This window comes from Equus caballus, chromosome 6 (genome assembly GCF_041296265.1).
Source record: "Equus caballus isolate H_3958 breed thoroughbred chromosome 6, TB-T2T, whole genome shotgun sequence".
Classification (NCBI taxonomy): domain Eukaryota; kingdom Metazoa; phylum Chordata; class Mammalia; order Perissodactyla; family Equidae; genus Equus; species Equus caballus.
Window position 1 is genome coordinate 42,281,604 of NC_091689.1, and position 17,477 is coordinate 42,299,080.

The 17,477-nt window shown below is 36.1% G+C and overlaps 1 protein-coding gene across 22 annotated transcripts in view; it reads right to left on the reverse strand.

Moving 5' to 3' along the window:
* The window catches only part of ERC1 (ELKS/RAB6-interacting/CAST family member 1), a 516,922-nt gene that overhangs the window by 150,171 nt on the left and 349,274 nt on the right, over positions 1–17,477 (reverse strand). The gene's annotated exons all lie outside the window — the stretch shown is intronic.

Consider the following 17,477-nt stretch of genomic DNA (forward strand, 5'->3'; position numbering starts at 1 on the left):
AACCCAACATAATACTATATCTTAATTTATAAAGCTCATTATCTGATTGGTCCAAATACACCTCTGGGTAAAAAGACTTGATTGCTTCTCATACCCTAGAATCTTACCACAACGAGAACTAAGACATTGGATTGAGTACACATGCTTAAATTGCATTTAAGACCACATTTTAAAAAGAAAAAAGATGTTTCAAACTTAAAGTAGAGTAATTCTAGAGTAAATACACACTGTCTTACACAGGACATCATGAATATAAGAAATTTTATTTATATGTATTTTTGAAAGAAACAAAGAGAGAAAGCAACAGAAAGACTGAAGTAAAAGCAAATGTTAACAGTCTCTAAGAAAACCCCAGATCTTCTCTAATTACATATATTAGTTTTATTTTTGCAGATTTCTGTGATTACTATGTACATGTGCCAGTATACTTGAGGACGCCTGCTTTAAGAGCCTAAGAACGAAGGCGTAGGAGAATGAGAAATTATTTGGGATCTACTGACAGATCTCAATTTGATGTTCTCTGGATTAAGAAAATGAATTCTAAGAACAGTCTAGCTATAAAAATTCACCATTCTATGTAAAATATAAGTATATAAATTCACAAACTATACATGATGACATTCAAATCATTTGCAGTTTGGCTATAACTCAAAATTTCCAGCCTGATGCTTTAGTCATTTGGAAATTTCTGATGTTACCAAATACATGCTTTCCTTTCTTAGTGCTTTTTTAATCCTCTTCACTTAAAACGCAGTCTTCTAATCTCTCTTTCCCCTGCTGGTTCAGCTCAGTTCAGTACATATTTATTAAATGTCTTCTACGTGACAAAGCTTACACTAAGCATTGAGCCAAAATACTCAATCTTAAGATATCCTGAGAAATCTTCCGGGTAACTGGACCAGGGTGGTGTGACGAAGTCTTGTGGTGGATGGAGCCTGGTGAGCCCTAAGAACCCTATAAAGCAATTAGGTGGGTAAAGCCTTTTGAAGATCTGGGGAAAATAGGGAATTTTGGTATGTTGTGTTAGATTTAAACTAATAGATCTGTGGGCTTTTTGAGGCAGTATATACTAAGCAGCGATTTACTTATCAACTGTTTAACCATATTTAAAAAAGGAACTGGTTGTTTTCTTCTGAAAAGTTATCTGTAAATGACACTTACAAAACTGAATAGTAAACCCTCCCCGGTTCGACTGGTTAATCACGTGTATCTGGAAATTATTTTCCCTTACATTTCACTAATAATGTCTCTCCACTAAAAAAAGAGAAGCTTAAATTGTTTAATTTAAGCATATAAGTTGTTGTATTCTGGAAACTTGAATACAAACAAACCTGTGCCATTATTGTATAAAGCATATGTGTCTAAAAATTTCAAATATCAAGAGACTGAGAAGACAAGCCACAGACTGGGAGAAAATATTTGCAAAAGACACACCTGATAAAGCACTGTTATCCAAACTATACAAAGAACTCTTAAAAGTCAACAATAAGAAAATGAATAACTTGATTAAAAATTGGGCAAAAGACCTTGAGACCTCACCAAAGCAGATATACATATGAAAAGATGTTCAAGGTCATATGGCATTAGGGAGTTGCAAATTAAAACAATGAGATAGCGCTTCACACATATTAGAATACACAAAATCCAAAACAGAGAGAATACCAAACAATCGCAAGAAGAAAAGGGGTTTTCATTCACTGCTGGTGGGAAGGCAAAATGGTACAGCCACTTTGGAAGACAGTTTGGCAGTTTCTTGCTCACAAAACTAAACCTATGCTTATCATACTATCCAGCAATCGCGCTCCCCAATATTTATCCATATGACCTGAAAACATGTTCACACAAAAACCTGGAAAGGGATGTTTATAGCAGCTTTATTCATAATTGCCAAAACTTGGAAACAACCAAGATGTCCTTCAGTAGGTGAGTGGATAAATGAACTGTGGTACATCCAGACAACGAAATATTACTTGGTCCTAAAAAGAAATGCGCTATAAAACCATGAAAAGATGTGAAAGAAACTTAAATGCATATAGTATTACTAAGTGAAAGAAGCAATTTTGAAAAAGCTACATAATATATAATTTTAACTATATGAAATTTTGGAAAACAAAAAATTATGGAGGGGGGTTGCCAGGGGTTGGGAAGATAAATAAGGAGAGCACAGAGGATTTTTAGGGCAGTGAAACTACTCTATATGATACTACAATGGTGGATACATGTTGTTTATATATTTGTCAAAACTATGAGTGAACCCTAATGTAAACTATGGACTTTGAGTGACAATGATGCATCAATGTCGGTTCACTGATCGTAATAAACGTACTACCCTTGGGCCAGCAGTTGATAGTGGGGGAGATTGTGCATGTATGGGGATAGGGATATATGGGAACTCTCTGTACTTTCTGCCTAATTTTGCTGTGAACTTAAAACTGCTCTGAAACATAAAGTTGATTAACTAAAAAAAAATTCCAATAACTAAAGTCACAGTTAGTTAAAAGTCTCTGTTGAGAGGATGAAAAGGTAAGCTACAGCCTGAGAGAAAATACGTGCAAACCACATATCTGACAAAAGACTAGTATTCAGAGTAAAGAACTCTCAAAACTCAACAGCAGAAAAAAATCTAATTAGAAAATGGGAAGAAGATATAAAGACATATTTCATTAAAAAGGGTATACAGATGTCAAATATGCATAAGAAAAGATATTCAACATCATTCTCCATTAGGGCAACGCAAATTAAAACCACAATGAGATACCACTATATCCCTATTAGAATTGCTAAAATAAAATTAAAGACAACACCAAGTGCTGATGAGGATGTGGAAAAATAGGCTCACTCATACATTGCTGCTGGGAATGTAATGTGGTACCACCGCCTGGAAAACAGTTTGGCAGTTTCTTAAAATATTAAACATGCAACTACAATATCACCAAGCAATCATATATCTGGGCATTTATTCCAGAAAAACAAAAACTTAAGTTCACCCAAAAACCCATACACAAATGTTTATAGTAGGTTTATTCATAAAAGCCCCAAACTAGAAACAACCCAGATGTCTGTCCTTCAACAGGTGAACGGTTAAACAAACTGTAGTACATCCATATCATGGGATAAAAAATAAAAAGGAATGAACTATTGATAGACACAACAACCTGGATGAATCGCCAGATAATTATACACAGTGAAAAAAGTCTGAAAATATTATACACCATATTATTCCATTTATACAACATTCTTGAAATAACAAACTTATGGAAATGGAAAACAGATTAGAGGCTGGCAAGAGATAAGAAGGGGTTAGGTGAGAGGGGAATGAGTATGGCTATAAAAGAGGATCTCTGTGGTGACAGAAAAGTTCTGTGTCTTGACTATATCAATGTCAATATCCTGGTTGTGATACTGTATACAATATCACATCTTGGTTTTACAAGATGTTACCATTGGGGAAACTGCCTAAATGGTACATGGGATCTCTCTGTGTTATTTCTTACAACTACATGTGAATCTACAATTATCTCAAAGTAAAAAGTTTAATTAAAATAACAGACTATTTCATTCAGATAAGTTAATTATTATGCTGTCCATTTTGCTTCAATATTTGGCTACCCAATATACATCCTAAGTGCAATTCTAATAGAATCTCTTTATTAGTGCTGGGGAATCAAATGAAGTTCAAACAGCTAGGTAGAATCCTAATCTTATTGAAATACCGGCAATCATAAGCTTAGATACAAAAGAGGATGGCTGATCACTGGATTAGTAGCCCAGTGCGGTACTTTCCAAACAACAACAAAAATTGCTTGAAAGACCTATGGGCAACAATCTAAAACATTCAAGTCAATTCCACTTTATAGAAGTAAATCAAAGAGAAACTATTAGTGACAACAGGACTAGACTGCCATTCAGAGCTATTTTTCAGATTTGTAAGCAATGAATCAAAGACTGGGTAGCACACATAAAGTCTAAGGACACATTCCAAGAAGGATGCTGAACTTCACCAGTTCTAGAACTGCTCATCCCTATAAAACAGGAAGAGATCTCTTGGACATGACATGTGGCTGGCTCTGCCCTGTCTCACTTTATGGATTTATGGCAGTTTCCCAGTTAAAGATTCATCCTAGAAACCATGTGTGGCTTACATATTTGCCATTCCTACTCTGGTATGGCATAAATAAATCATGGAGCTTGGGTCAGTACAGCAAGCCTGTAAAGTGATTCATGGAGCCAGCAGTACCATCCCCTAGGACTCTGTACTTTATTACAGTAAACCTCAGAACAAGATACAATTTCCTGACTCAAGAGGCAGCCTTTAAATCAGGACACCCGGACAGCCCTGGAATCACTTATAAATACAATAGGTCTCAATCCACCACTGTTCCTCAGCGCTGGCCTGCACTTGCCCCAGGCCTCTTCCTTTTAACACTAAATTCAAGACAAATCCTTTCTGAGTGAATTATTATGGTGACAGAACTATGGAATAAACTTAAATGCATCTCATCTCATCTTGTTTGTCCTCTGTTCTTCCCTGACTTTATTTACCCACTCAAGAAAATAATATTTCCCATGTCAAATTTCCCTCCCAATCCTTCTCCCAGCCTTTAAAACTGATAAACCGAAAGCACCTTTTGGTGCCTGAAATAAAAAAGCAAAGGCTGTGAACCTGGTTTCTCTGTAGATAATGCAATAAGGAGCACTAGTTAGAGTGATCCTAGAGACAAAGCTGCCAGGACATTCTCTGGCCTTGGAGATCTACACAGCAATTAGTGTACTTATATAGATACTATATACACTTTAAACCATGCCTGGCAACAGTTCCATACTCTTTTTTAGGAAAACTGGAAATATAACCAGTTGTAAAGGTCATAAGTTTGTTGAACTCCTAAGGGCTTTGTACATCAAGTTCTAACTATAATCACCCAGCTGAAATCTTTTATGTTCTCAACTCTTTGAATAAAATGCTTAAAGCAGCTAACATAAACAAAACCACATTCCTAGTTATGAAAAACAACTACTTTTAGGACCAGATGCCAAACAGTTTCCAGCCAGACAAAAAACTGCAAATCCTAATCAGTCTCACCCTCTGGATTTACTGAAGCCTCCAAGCCAAAGGGCAATCACATGCTAATATTGCTTTATGCTGCTTCTTGTAGAAACTCTGAAGAAAAGGAAGTGTTGGGGCTCTCTATCATGACCACAGAACTGGCTCCAATGCCTCCCTGATCCTTTAGGGGAACAACTGAGGCGAATCTTGTACTCAATAAAGACCTACTTGACTGCATGTGTTTTAGGAACACGCAGCCAACAACACATACAAAAAGCTGCAGTGTTTTACTGCATTCCTTTCAGTAAGAAACAAGCTAAGAGAAAACCTGGAGTCTAGCTCATGGGCCTCTTCCCATCTTCCCAAGTCACTGAATTGACTAGACTGTAAATATGCTGAGGTGTTCAAAATTCTGAGCATGGCAATTGGAGGTCACAGTAAACTACAATAATTAAATCATAAATACATCAAAGGCTCAAAGCTTTTCAGTGAATCAGAAAGAGAGGAAAGAAATGACTGGGAATTCTCAGCAACTACAAACAAACTACATTTCGATGACAATGTGATCTCATATACCTCAAGGCACTTAGGTCTTTTTAAGTCCCGAGTATGAAATCTTGTCACATTATGCTGTAAGACATTATACATTTTTTTCCTTGAGCTGATTCTTCATCATTGACCATACAGTCCAAGTTTCCTAAAAAGAACTCAGTAACAAAGTTCTTTAACTAATAAATATTAAAATTTCTAGAAACAAGAGAGGCACTGACATGTTTCTTCTTAATGACCTCTGGCTCACTTCTTGCATCTGTATTTTCCTAGAAAGGACATCCAGACCAGGAAGAGGCAGTGGCAGATCAATTACATTAGTCACAGAGTTGTTTCTCACTAGGAAATGCCACAAGCCTTTGTAGCCTGCCAGACAGTGTAAATAAACACTGCAGATAACACACCATTAAATGAATCACATTCTAGAGAATCAACTAATTGGAGAGATATGAGAAACTAGCACTTTAAAAAAAATAACATTCATTTCTAGATAAGCCTTGAATGCTTAACCTGGCAGCAAAAAAGGACACTTTTTGTAGCTAATGTGAAAACTGATACCAATTGCAAAATTTATTTAGTATTTTATAGAAAATACATCTTAAGGACCATAAGAATAGACAAGTTTGAGTTTTATAGAATTTCTCTACATAGAAATTATTACATTATTTCAATTTCCCTCTTCAAAGTAGTTACTTTTGACTTGGGTGCATTTTAAATTGACTAAGTTAAACACTTTGAAAATGTAAAAAAGTGCTTGGCACTAAAATTATATTCTAGTATTTCGATGACATTTCAAGAAGATACATTTGAAAACTGCCAAGAGTAAGTCTTGACAAAGATGAATAATTGCATTTGTCTCAATTCTATTACTATTTAAACACTGGATTACAAAATATCATCCTCAATTGATCCTGGGCCCAATGCTAAAAAAAAAAACCCAGAAAATAGAAAAACCTCAAAACTAGCTATCAAATAAAACAAATGTCACAACACACTCTGTTTGCTATACATTATAGCAACTGACTGATAATATCTACTTATGCTATTTGGGTCAGTTAATCAGTGGTTCTCCTAGAAATGAAAGGAGGAGTGTCAGTTCTTTGAGTTGGGCCATAGTTGACTAAGTGTTTTAACCACAACAAGAAGATTCTTCCTGTCATTAACGACTATGATCCCTTCTGAAGTTCACCATGCTTTTCCTCCTCAGTTTCCTCGTTTGTAAAGAGGGACCCATATTAAATAGCTATGAACATTAATAAATATTTGTAAATACCCCCGAAGAATCTGTAAAGTGATATAATGAAATGTGAAAAAAGGATAGGTTTTCATCTAAGGAAAACTCTTTGGTTATTCTCTCCAGTGTAAGTTATTTCTATAGTTCAATACACCGCTAGACAGGAAGACAAACCTACTCCTGTCAGTCACGTTCACTTCTTACCCAGGCAGCTTACTGTCACTGATTAGACCACAATGATAAGCTGGTACTGTGTAAAATCTACAGCTTTTAGATACATGTGTAAAGAGAGAACATAAACATTTTATGTGTGACATGAGCACTGGCTTATTAGAAATGATACTTTTCAAAACTGTATGAAGGAAAAGATTAAAGTCATTTAAAGTTTAATGACAAACATCTATTTTCTTTTTCCTAGTTAAGAGTTTTATGTAAAATTAATATATTTTTTAACGCTGTGATCTTTTGACATCATAGGGCAACTGTCTCTCTCAACTTGCAGTAAAAAATCAAGCAAATATTAAATAAACACTAAACAGACTATGAAAATAAATATACAAGTAAAAAAGGAAGACAAATTCTTAATTTCACTTAGCAATGTTGAACTTCTCTATTACCTTCCATAAAACAGCTGCAAGTGTTAGACACTCTACATATAAGTTGAAAGAGACAGAATCTCTGCACTCAGGAGTTCATAAGCCAGGGGCTAGTCAACTATGGCCCATGGGCCAAATTCTCCCTGCTGTCTTTGTTTTAATTTTTTAACTATTACATATATTATTAATTGTGATAAAATAATGTATAACATAAAACTTACCATTTTAACCATTAAGTGTACAATTCAGTGGCACTAAGTACATTCATAATGCTGTGCAACCACCATCACTATCCATTTCCAGAACTTTTTCATATTTTAAATAGATAGTCTGTATCCAGTAAACAATAACTCTCCATTCCTTATTCCCCCAGCTCCTGGCAACCTCTATTCTACTTTCTGTCTGTATGAATTTGCCGACACTGAGTACCTTAGATAAGTAGAATCATATAATGTTTGTCCTTCTGTGTCTGGCTTATTTCACTTAGCATAATGGTTTCAAAGTTCATCCATGTTGTGGCATGTGTCAGAATTTCATTTCTTTTTTCCTTCTTTTTTTTTGAGGAAGATTAGCCCTGAGCTAACATGTGCCACCAATCCTCCTCTTTTTGCTGAGGAAGACTGGCCCTGAGCTAACATCTGTGCCCATCATCCTCTACTTTATATGTGGGACGGCAGCCAAAGCATGGCTTGCCAAGTGTGCCATGTCTGCACCCGGGATCCAAACCGATGAATCTTGGGCCACCAAAGTGGAAGGCGCGAACTTAACCACTGTGCCACCAGGCCAGCCCCTCATTTCTTTTTAAAACTGAAAAATATTCCATTGTATGTCTATTCCACATTTTGATTATCCATTTATCTGTTGATGAACACTTGGGTTGCTTCCACCTTTTGATTATTATGTATAATGCTACCATGAACATTGGTGTCTAAGTATCTGTTATGTCCCTGCTTTCAGTTCTTTGGGATGTATACCTAGGAGCGAACTGCTATGCCACTTGTTTCTGTAAATTTGTTTGCAACACAGTCACATGTATTTATTTACATATTGTCTGTGGTTGCTTTTACATTACAGCAACAGAGTTGAGTAGTTGTGGAAGAGACCATATGACCCACAAAACCTAAAATATTTTCCATCAGGATCTTTACAGAAAACAGTTTCCTGACTCCTGTTATAGTTCATTACAGTAAGATGCAGAAGGGGTGGAGAAGAAGCTAACTGCTTTATCAAGTTACGTGGGCTGTGTGTGTGCTCGTGTGCACGCACATGCACATGTATACTTTGGAGGGGCAACGGGAAGGGAATCATCAGATCCCAACAATACTACCCTGGAAAAATTCATTCCGTGTTTTCACACTGAGGTTAGGGTCACTATGCTAACTCACTAAATTAAAGCATTGACTTCAGGCTTTTCAAATTATACTTCAGAGTTTCATTAAGCTTTACATTTTATGATTATAGATTAACTATAGATCCTTATTTTCTCAACATTGTATTCTCCCTTGGCTTCTGTGAAATCACACTCACTGGCTTACTATCTAACTCATTTCTTCCCTGTCTCTTTTGCTGGATCCTTTCCCTTCCCCAACACACTGAAATCCCCAGTGTTTCATCTTAGGCCCTCTTCTTCTTCTCATTTTACACTCTTATTCATTCCCTTTTGTTTGAACTCCCAACCTACAGATACCAGTCTACTGGATGATTCTATCTACATATCCTACATCTCAGTGGACCACATCAACATCTACCTAGTTTCTCAACTCAGACATCTAACAGTCATCCTTAACTCCCCTACTTCCTAACTCACCACATCTAATCAATAACCAGTAAACTATGCCTTTTCTGTCTCTTAATTATTCTCAAAAAATCTCAAACTTCATAAGCACTCCTTTAGTTCAGGATCTCAACAACTCTGGATTATTACAGTGTTTCCATGACTTTAATTTTGGCCTCTACACCTCATTCTCCACACTAGAATCATATATCTGAAATGTAAATATGAACATCACCTATATGCTCAAAACACTTAATAGTTCTTTATCACTTCCAGGATGGAGGAGCCAGCCTCCAACATGGTCCCCAGTGATCCCCATGACCTGGTATTCACATCCTTTTGTAGCTTCTTTCTACATTATACCAATGTTGATCTGTATAACCAATAGAATATGGTAGAAATGACATATATCACTTTCAAGGCCAGGTTATAAGAGACACTATGGCTTCTGTCTTCAGTGCCCTCTCACTCTTGGATCACTTGCTCTGTGGGAAGCCAGCTGCCATGCTGAGAGCAGCCCTACAGAGAGGCCCATTCAGTGAGGAAATGAGGTCTCCTGCAAACAGCCAGTGAGGAAGTGAGAAATCTTCTCACCAGCCACGTGTGTGAGCCATCCTGGCCACAGCTCCTACAGTCACAATCAAGATGACTGCAGCCAGAGCTGACACCTTAACTACAATCTCACGAGAGAACTTCCGCCAGAACTGCACAGCTAAGTGGTTCCCGAATTCCTCACCATTAGAAACTGTGAGATAATAATTGTTGTTTTAGGCCACTAAGTTTGGGGTAATTTGTTATGTAGCAATAGATAACTAATAAACAGGATAAAGGCCAAATTTCTTAGCAGGGTACATAAGGCTCTTTATGAGCTATGATTATGTCTCTCTAGCTCTCTCTCCCATTATCCATTGTTAACTTATGTTCCAACATTACTGAACTGCTTGTAATCTCTTATCAACTGCTGTCCTCCTGTGGAAATCCTTTTCTGATATCACAACCCCCTAGAAGTTGTCCCTGATCATCAGTTCTTATCTCTTTTTATGTCCCAGATAATTTGACCACTGCCAGAATTCTGTGCTACCTTACACATGGAACATGTAGGGCCAGCTGCACAGCACAACTTCTGCTGTAGTTGCTATGTGAATGGTACAGTGTGGCCACACAAAGTCGCTTTATGTATAAGCTCCCATTTTTTAACTTGATCATGCTTTAGTATATTTGTTTATATATCTCTCTTTAGCACCTAAAAGAGGTATTCAATAAATACTTCTTCAATGAATAGATTTGTGTTAAATTTTTAAGGCAACCAAATTATACAAACACAAAATATACAACTTAAAAAATGAGAATTGTGCAGATCCAGCAATTTTAACTCTCATTTCCTGTTTTTAATTATTCTAACTCTAGACAGAAACTTTTCATCCCTAGAAAAGGAACAGGCTATCGAGATATAGAGAATGTGTTCTGTGCAATCCATATTTAAAACCCCAAAATCTTTGTTGTTGTTCAAAGAACAAAACATGTGAATTTTAGGTCCTGGAATTCAGATGTTTCCCAACCCTTTTCACATCATGGAACACACAGGGACAATATTTTTATGGAAAACTCAGATAAAAAGACGAGACTGCTCTTGGACCACACGTCGTATTAGTGACACAGCTGTATGCTGCAGCATCCTGGTTCGTATATATGGTATTCCTTTAGATTGCCTTTGAAATTAAACACGGCCATATCGCCTAAACGTGGCAGATTTCAGAATTTCTTTCCCAATACTTAAAACCATAAACAAAACACTGTAAAAGCCTGCAAAATATTCACCTGCAGGAACCAAACAAGAAAAAGGACATAATCTCAATTTTATCTGCAGGTAAGGAAATGGAACAAAATTTCTGGTGGGGAATGGAGGAGTTCTTAACGCCTTTCTAAGCCTCAAAACAGTAAGTGTCAGAAGTGAGGTGACAAAATCATGGAAATTCCAAGTAGTACCCCGAAATTTGGAGGAAAAAGGACTGAAAGGGTGAACTGATGGCTAAAGAAATCAGTCAGGAGAAAATTCAGACCTACAGAACCCACAGTACAGGCAAGAAAAACTACCAGGATATGTCACTTTCTAGGATCACTAAAGAATTTATGAATGATCTGAACTCATTCTGACCAGGATGAATATATGACATTTATCAAAATTTCAGAAGAAAAAAACTGAGCAACAAATACTGTGCACAGTCCTCCAACAAACACTGCGCAAGGCTTGAGCTGAGCACTGTCACTGCTCCCTACACTGCTCAGGCTATAGGAAAGCAGACTGAAGTCACTTTCCAGCCCTTAGACTTTGACTCTGAGGAGGAAACAACCAGGTTTCAGATAAGGTGGCCGTAGGAAGAAGATCAGGTAACGTTCACCCACTCTACATTAGAAGAAGCAGGTCAAGAATTTCATAACCAGCTAAGTAACTCTTTCAGTATAATGGCAAAATAAACATTACCAAGTATGCAAAAACAAAAATGAAAATAATTCAGTATCCATAAGTCTTTCCCAAAAAAGCTAATTAAAGATAAAATTCAATAAACAAAAAGATAAATCACAGCAAAGAACTCAAGAAAGTAAAGCGAAAATGTGGTAACGGACAGGTGATAAGCACTGAATTTAAACGTAGAGCCTAGACTAAATAAATTTGAGAATTATAGTTATAAAATCAAATGTAAATGTTAAAAACTTTGACGAAGTTAAAATAAAAACTGGAGAGAATGAGTGTTAATTTCCTCATTTTTTGGAGCATAGGGTAAATTAATACTGATTAAATGCTGTTGAAAAGCATGACCTTAATCTCAATGTTCTTTCTTATCCTTGTGAATATGTCTTAGGAATTCTTCTCCTATACAGTGAAGAAATATTCAATTGAAATTCCATTTGTTTATTCTGTAAAAATCATGCAAAATTAAATTCAGCTTTTATTCAAAACGGCATGTTATTATGACCCTGCTAATTTTTCCATTTTTCCTTCTTAGCATGTGTATAGAAATATGACAAGAATCAGTGCTCACCTACTACAAATGATGATCATTTCCTAAAGCAGTTGACTTTGGTCTTTTTTGTTTGTTTGTTTTGCTTTCTTCTTTCTACTTTTTGTTATTCCTTACATTTTTAAAAAGAATAAGATAATAATTAATTAATTAATTAATTAAAACCCTCCTGACAAGGCACACTATGAGACAGAAGAAAAAGCCTGTGCTCTGGACTACAACTTTACCATCTACTAGCTGTGTCATCCTAGACAAGTAACTTCTTCAACCTCATTTTTCTTTTTCTTTTAAAAGATTTTATCTTTTTCCTTTTTCTCCCCAAAGCCCCCCGGTACATAGTTGTATATTCTTCGTTGTGGGTCCTTCTAGTTGTGGCATGTGGGAAGCTGCCTCAGCATGACTCGAAGAGCAGTGCCATGTCCGCGCCCAAGATCTGAACCGACAAAATACTGGGCCGCCTGCAGCGGAGCGTGAACTCAACCACTCGGCCACGGGGCCGGGCCCTCAACCTCATTTTTCTTAACTATGAAATGATAACGCAAATGTCTACACTTCCTGGAGTAGTTGTTAAGGTTGAGACATTTTAAAATAATACACCTCTACTTCAGCTGTGAATCTGTCACAGGGTAGGCACGTAACACATGTGAGTTTTCCTACAGAACTCAGGTTTTGACAACAGAAATGCAAAGAAACCTAATACTACTCCAGGTTTTATGTTTCTCTCCAATTATATCTTTTAACCTTCAGCCAAGAGTCAAATGGATGAGTTTTATTTCCCAAGATTAGTGTGGTTAAGGACTGTTTGTTTTGTTAGAACCTGAGGACCAAAATGTACTGTTAAGAGGTTTCAGAGCATAAACTTTCCTGTGATCCAGAGGGTTTCCTTTCCTCCTCTGGACAGATCAGCATCTTCTTGACTCAATGCAAAGAGGATATTATATTTAAAGTATACTAAAAATCTCTGCTCCCCCACTGAGATGTTGACAGAATCTATTGCATCCTGAAAGTAAAGACGATTAGCAAAGAAAAACCACCACCACAGGACTGGACCAGTTATACTAAAAAAAAATAAATGCCCCTCCCCCAAGCTAGACACTTCCCCCCTTCACTCCATAAAACTATTTTAACATATTTAGATATTTTGTTTATAAATAAATTTTTTTTACATAAGAAATCCATCATTTAAAAGATAAGCCGCAGAGCAGAGTTTATTTCAGCAAAGGAGCATGTAGTTTAGAAGCATTACTAAAAAGAAGTCCAGCACTAATAGGAATCATACGATGTGCTAATCTCTTCTAGTACTGTGGGGAATGAAAAAAAAGCATCTGAGACTTGAGTGAGAAGGAAGAGAATGAAGAGGATGCATGACAGAGATGTTCAGAGAGGGTAGAAAGGGTAGTTAAGTGATTGAACGATGGAAATGATGAGTTAATAACAGCTACATCACTTTCTAAAAAAACGACTCAGTATCAATACCAACATAACTAAAGTTACAAGACAATATGCTTCAAGGAAGAATAGAAACGTTGTTTTTATGCTAGATACAGTATTCCTGATGTAGCTTACAGGGACCTTTTAAATTTAAAGCATCAGGAGGACTTAATGGGATATTTTCATGCCAAAATAATGAGTAGCAGAGTTCTGAAACTGTAAAACACAAAGATTAATACCAAAGCTGCTATAATTTGAATGTTTCATGAAACGTTTTAAAATCAGTGATATAGGTAAAGGAGGGAAATACTAATTGCAACAAATGGTACTCTCTTTGGAGGGATGGAGTCTGTAATGGAAAAAAAAAAGGTAATTTGCTTATGAAGCTGATTTGCACAGGGCTCTGTTGATCTCATATTGCCTAAATGAGAAATCCTCAGAAGAGCTGTAAAATCTGCCTTAAGTCCAGGGGCTCCCATTCCTGTCTCTCAAAACAGGGACATTTTCTTAATAAACATTTCAAAGCTGCCTAGTGCCAGGGCTGGTTAGTTTAGGAGCTGGAAGGACTTGTGGAGACAGCATGAGTAAGAGGCAAAAAAGACAGATAACACTGATATTGGTATTTATTCCATTAAAGTTCTAAAACTGTGCTTAATTCTTAACTTTAGAGAGTATTCCTGTCGGCACTCATACAATGGACTGCTTACTGGTATTCTGCTCTAGTCTCTCCCCATTCCAATCTATCCTTAACAGGGCCAGCATTCTCTTCCTGAAATACGGATTGGATCATGCCATTTCCCTACTCCTTAGGGTAAAATAAAAATTATAATTGGTGGCATGACATACAAGGCTTTTCCAGTTTTATCCTTCAGAATTCTCCCCAAATATTCTTTGCTCCAACAATACTAAATTTCTGGTAGTTCCTCAAATACTCCTTAATATTTCACACCTCTATGCCTTTCATATTCTGTTTTCTCTATTAAGAATACTTTCAACGCACTCTTCCCTTATTTATCTGTTTACAGATAAAGGATCTACAAAGTCTGCTTTAACAATCCCAGGTAGACTTTGGTCTGTCCCTCTCTTCAAGCTCTCATTGAACCCTGTTCATATCTCCTTTAAATCTATTATCATAATATATTATGATTTCCTGTCTTCCATGTCTTTCATCTATGAATTCCCAAAACAGACCAGTAACTGGCACAAACTGTTTATCATTCTGTATTAAAAATATTTTTCTAAAGTTCAAACAAAGTTTTGAATATCCATTCAGTGATTCAGAAACAAACTCGTCAACAGAATTACCTAAAGTATGCCAGGCTGATGTCAAAGCATCAAATTCCTTGCCTATTAAAAAATATAAATCCTGTCACATGCTACAACATGGACAAACTTTGAGGATATTACGCTAAGTGACATAAACCAGTCACAAAAGGACAAATACTGTACGATTTCACTTAAATTAGGCATCTAAAGTACTCAAATTCATGGAAACAGAAAGTAGAATAGTGGTTACCAGGGGCTGAGGGGAGGGGGAAAAGAAGAGTTGTTTAATGCAAGATAAAAAAGCTCTGGAGATTACAACATGTAAATAATACAACACTATAGAACTGCACATTTAAAATAGTTATGATGGTAAAGTTTATGTTATATGTTATCTCAATAAAAAAATCTGAATTAAAAAAGATAACTGCAAACTAAAAATATATACATAATGCCTATTAAAGTCTATTCTAGAGCAATGCCTGGCACGTAGTAGACAATAGTTTTAGTTACTGAATATGTTAAATAACTAAATGTCTCTAGTAGATAATATATATTTCTGAGATATAGGTTTTATTTCTGGAAATCTTCATTTAGTCCTCAAATTTTGTCATTTATTTTCTATAGTACAGAATGAATGGAATTCCAAGAGAAAATAGAAGTGTTAATATTTAATGTGTTAAACCAATATGTATTTGTACCTCTGGAAGAACAGTGAAGACAGAGGTGGAATAAACTGGCAATACACCATTAAGAGTTAAAATAACAGGAACTGGAAAGCACCATATCCTTGACCAAAGGGGACCAGATAAATAATTTATGGTATAAGATTCTGTGCAATATTATATTGCCATTGAAAAGAATGATATAAATCAACATTAGTTAATTTAAAAAGATTTTCATACTTATTGCTGAGTGGGAAAAATCTTTATGTGAAGATACAGAGAAAGAAGTCTGAACAATCATACAACAAATAGTTAGCTCTAGGTAGGATTACAGGTGATTTTCATTTTTCTCTTTAAATATTTATAAAATGTCTGAATTTAAATATATTAGCATGCACTCTTAAAACAAGAAAAAAATCAATAATGGCCTTTCTACTTTGGTTCAAGTCCAACGTTTCCTTGTTGATTTTACATCTAAAAAGATTTACCCATTGTTCAAAGAGGGGTATTGAAATCCCCTACTATGATTGTCTTGTCTATTTCTCCCTTCGATCTGTTAGTATTTGCTTAATATATTTAGTTGCTCTGATGCTGGGCGCACATATAACTAAGATTCTTCCTTCTTCTTGATGGACTAGCTCCTTTTTATCATTATATAATGACTTTCGTCTCTAGTTACTGCTTTTGGCTTGTTTGGTTTCCACTTGCATGGAATATATTTTCCAATCCTTAACTTTGAGCCCATGTGTTTCCTTAAAGCTGAAGTGAGTCTCTCGTAGGCAGCATAAACTTGGGTCTTGTTTTTTTTATCAGCCATTCTACGCCTATATTGGAGAATTCAATCTACTTACAAATAGAATATTTATTGCAGGTAAAGGCTTACTAATGTCATCTTATCCCAGTTTTCTGGCTGTTTTGCAGTTCCCTTGTTCCTTTCCTCCTCTCTTGTTGCCTTCCTTTGTGAACTGATGATATTCCAAAGTGGTATGTTTTGATTCCTATCTCTTTATCTTTTGTGAATCTACTGTAGGTTTTTGCTTTGTGGTTACCATGAGGCTTAAATAAAACATCTTATAGATCTAACAGTCTATTTTAAGCTGATAACTAACTTGATCACATACAAAAACTTTACCCTTTTACTCATCCCTTGCCTTTTATGGTTTTTGATATCACATTTATATTGTGTACTCACTAACAAGTTACTGTAGCTAAACTTATTTTTAATACTCTTGTCCTTTAACTCCAGAATTTTAATACTCTTATCTTTTACTACAGTTAATACGCCACCATATTACAGTATTAGAATTTCCTGAATTTGATTATGTACTTCCCTTTAGCAGTGTGTTGTATATTTTCATACATTTTCATGTTACTAATAGCATCCTTTCATATCACCTTGAAGAACTAACTCCTTTCAGCATTTCCTGTAAGGCAGGTCTAGTGGGATGAATTCCTTCAGTTTTTGTTTGTCTGGGAAAGTCTTTATCACTCTTGCGTTTCTCAAGGACAGCTTGCCAGGTACAGTATTCTTGGTTGGCAGGTTTTTTCCTTTCAGCACTTTGAATATATCCCCCCACTCTCTCATGGCCTGTAAGGTTTGTACTGAGAAATCTACTGATAGCCTTATGGAGGTTCCCCTGTAAGTTACAAGCTTTTCACTTGCTGCTTTTAAGATTCTCTGTCTTTGGGTTTTTTTATTGTTATTGTGGTTCTTTTTGTGAGGAAGACTGGCCCTGAGCTAACACCTGTGCCAATCTTCCTCTTTTTTTTTTTTTTTTTTTTGTATGTGGAATGCCACCACAGCATGGCTTGAGGAGTGGTGTCAAGGTCCACAGCTGGGATCCAAACCCATGAACTGGGCCGTCAAAGCAGAGAGCACAAACTTAACCACTGCACCACTG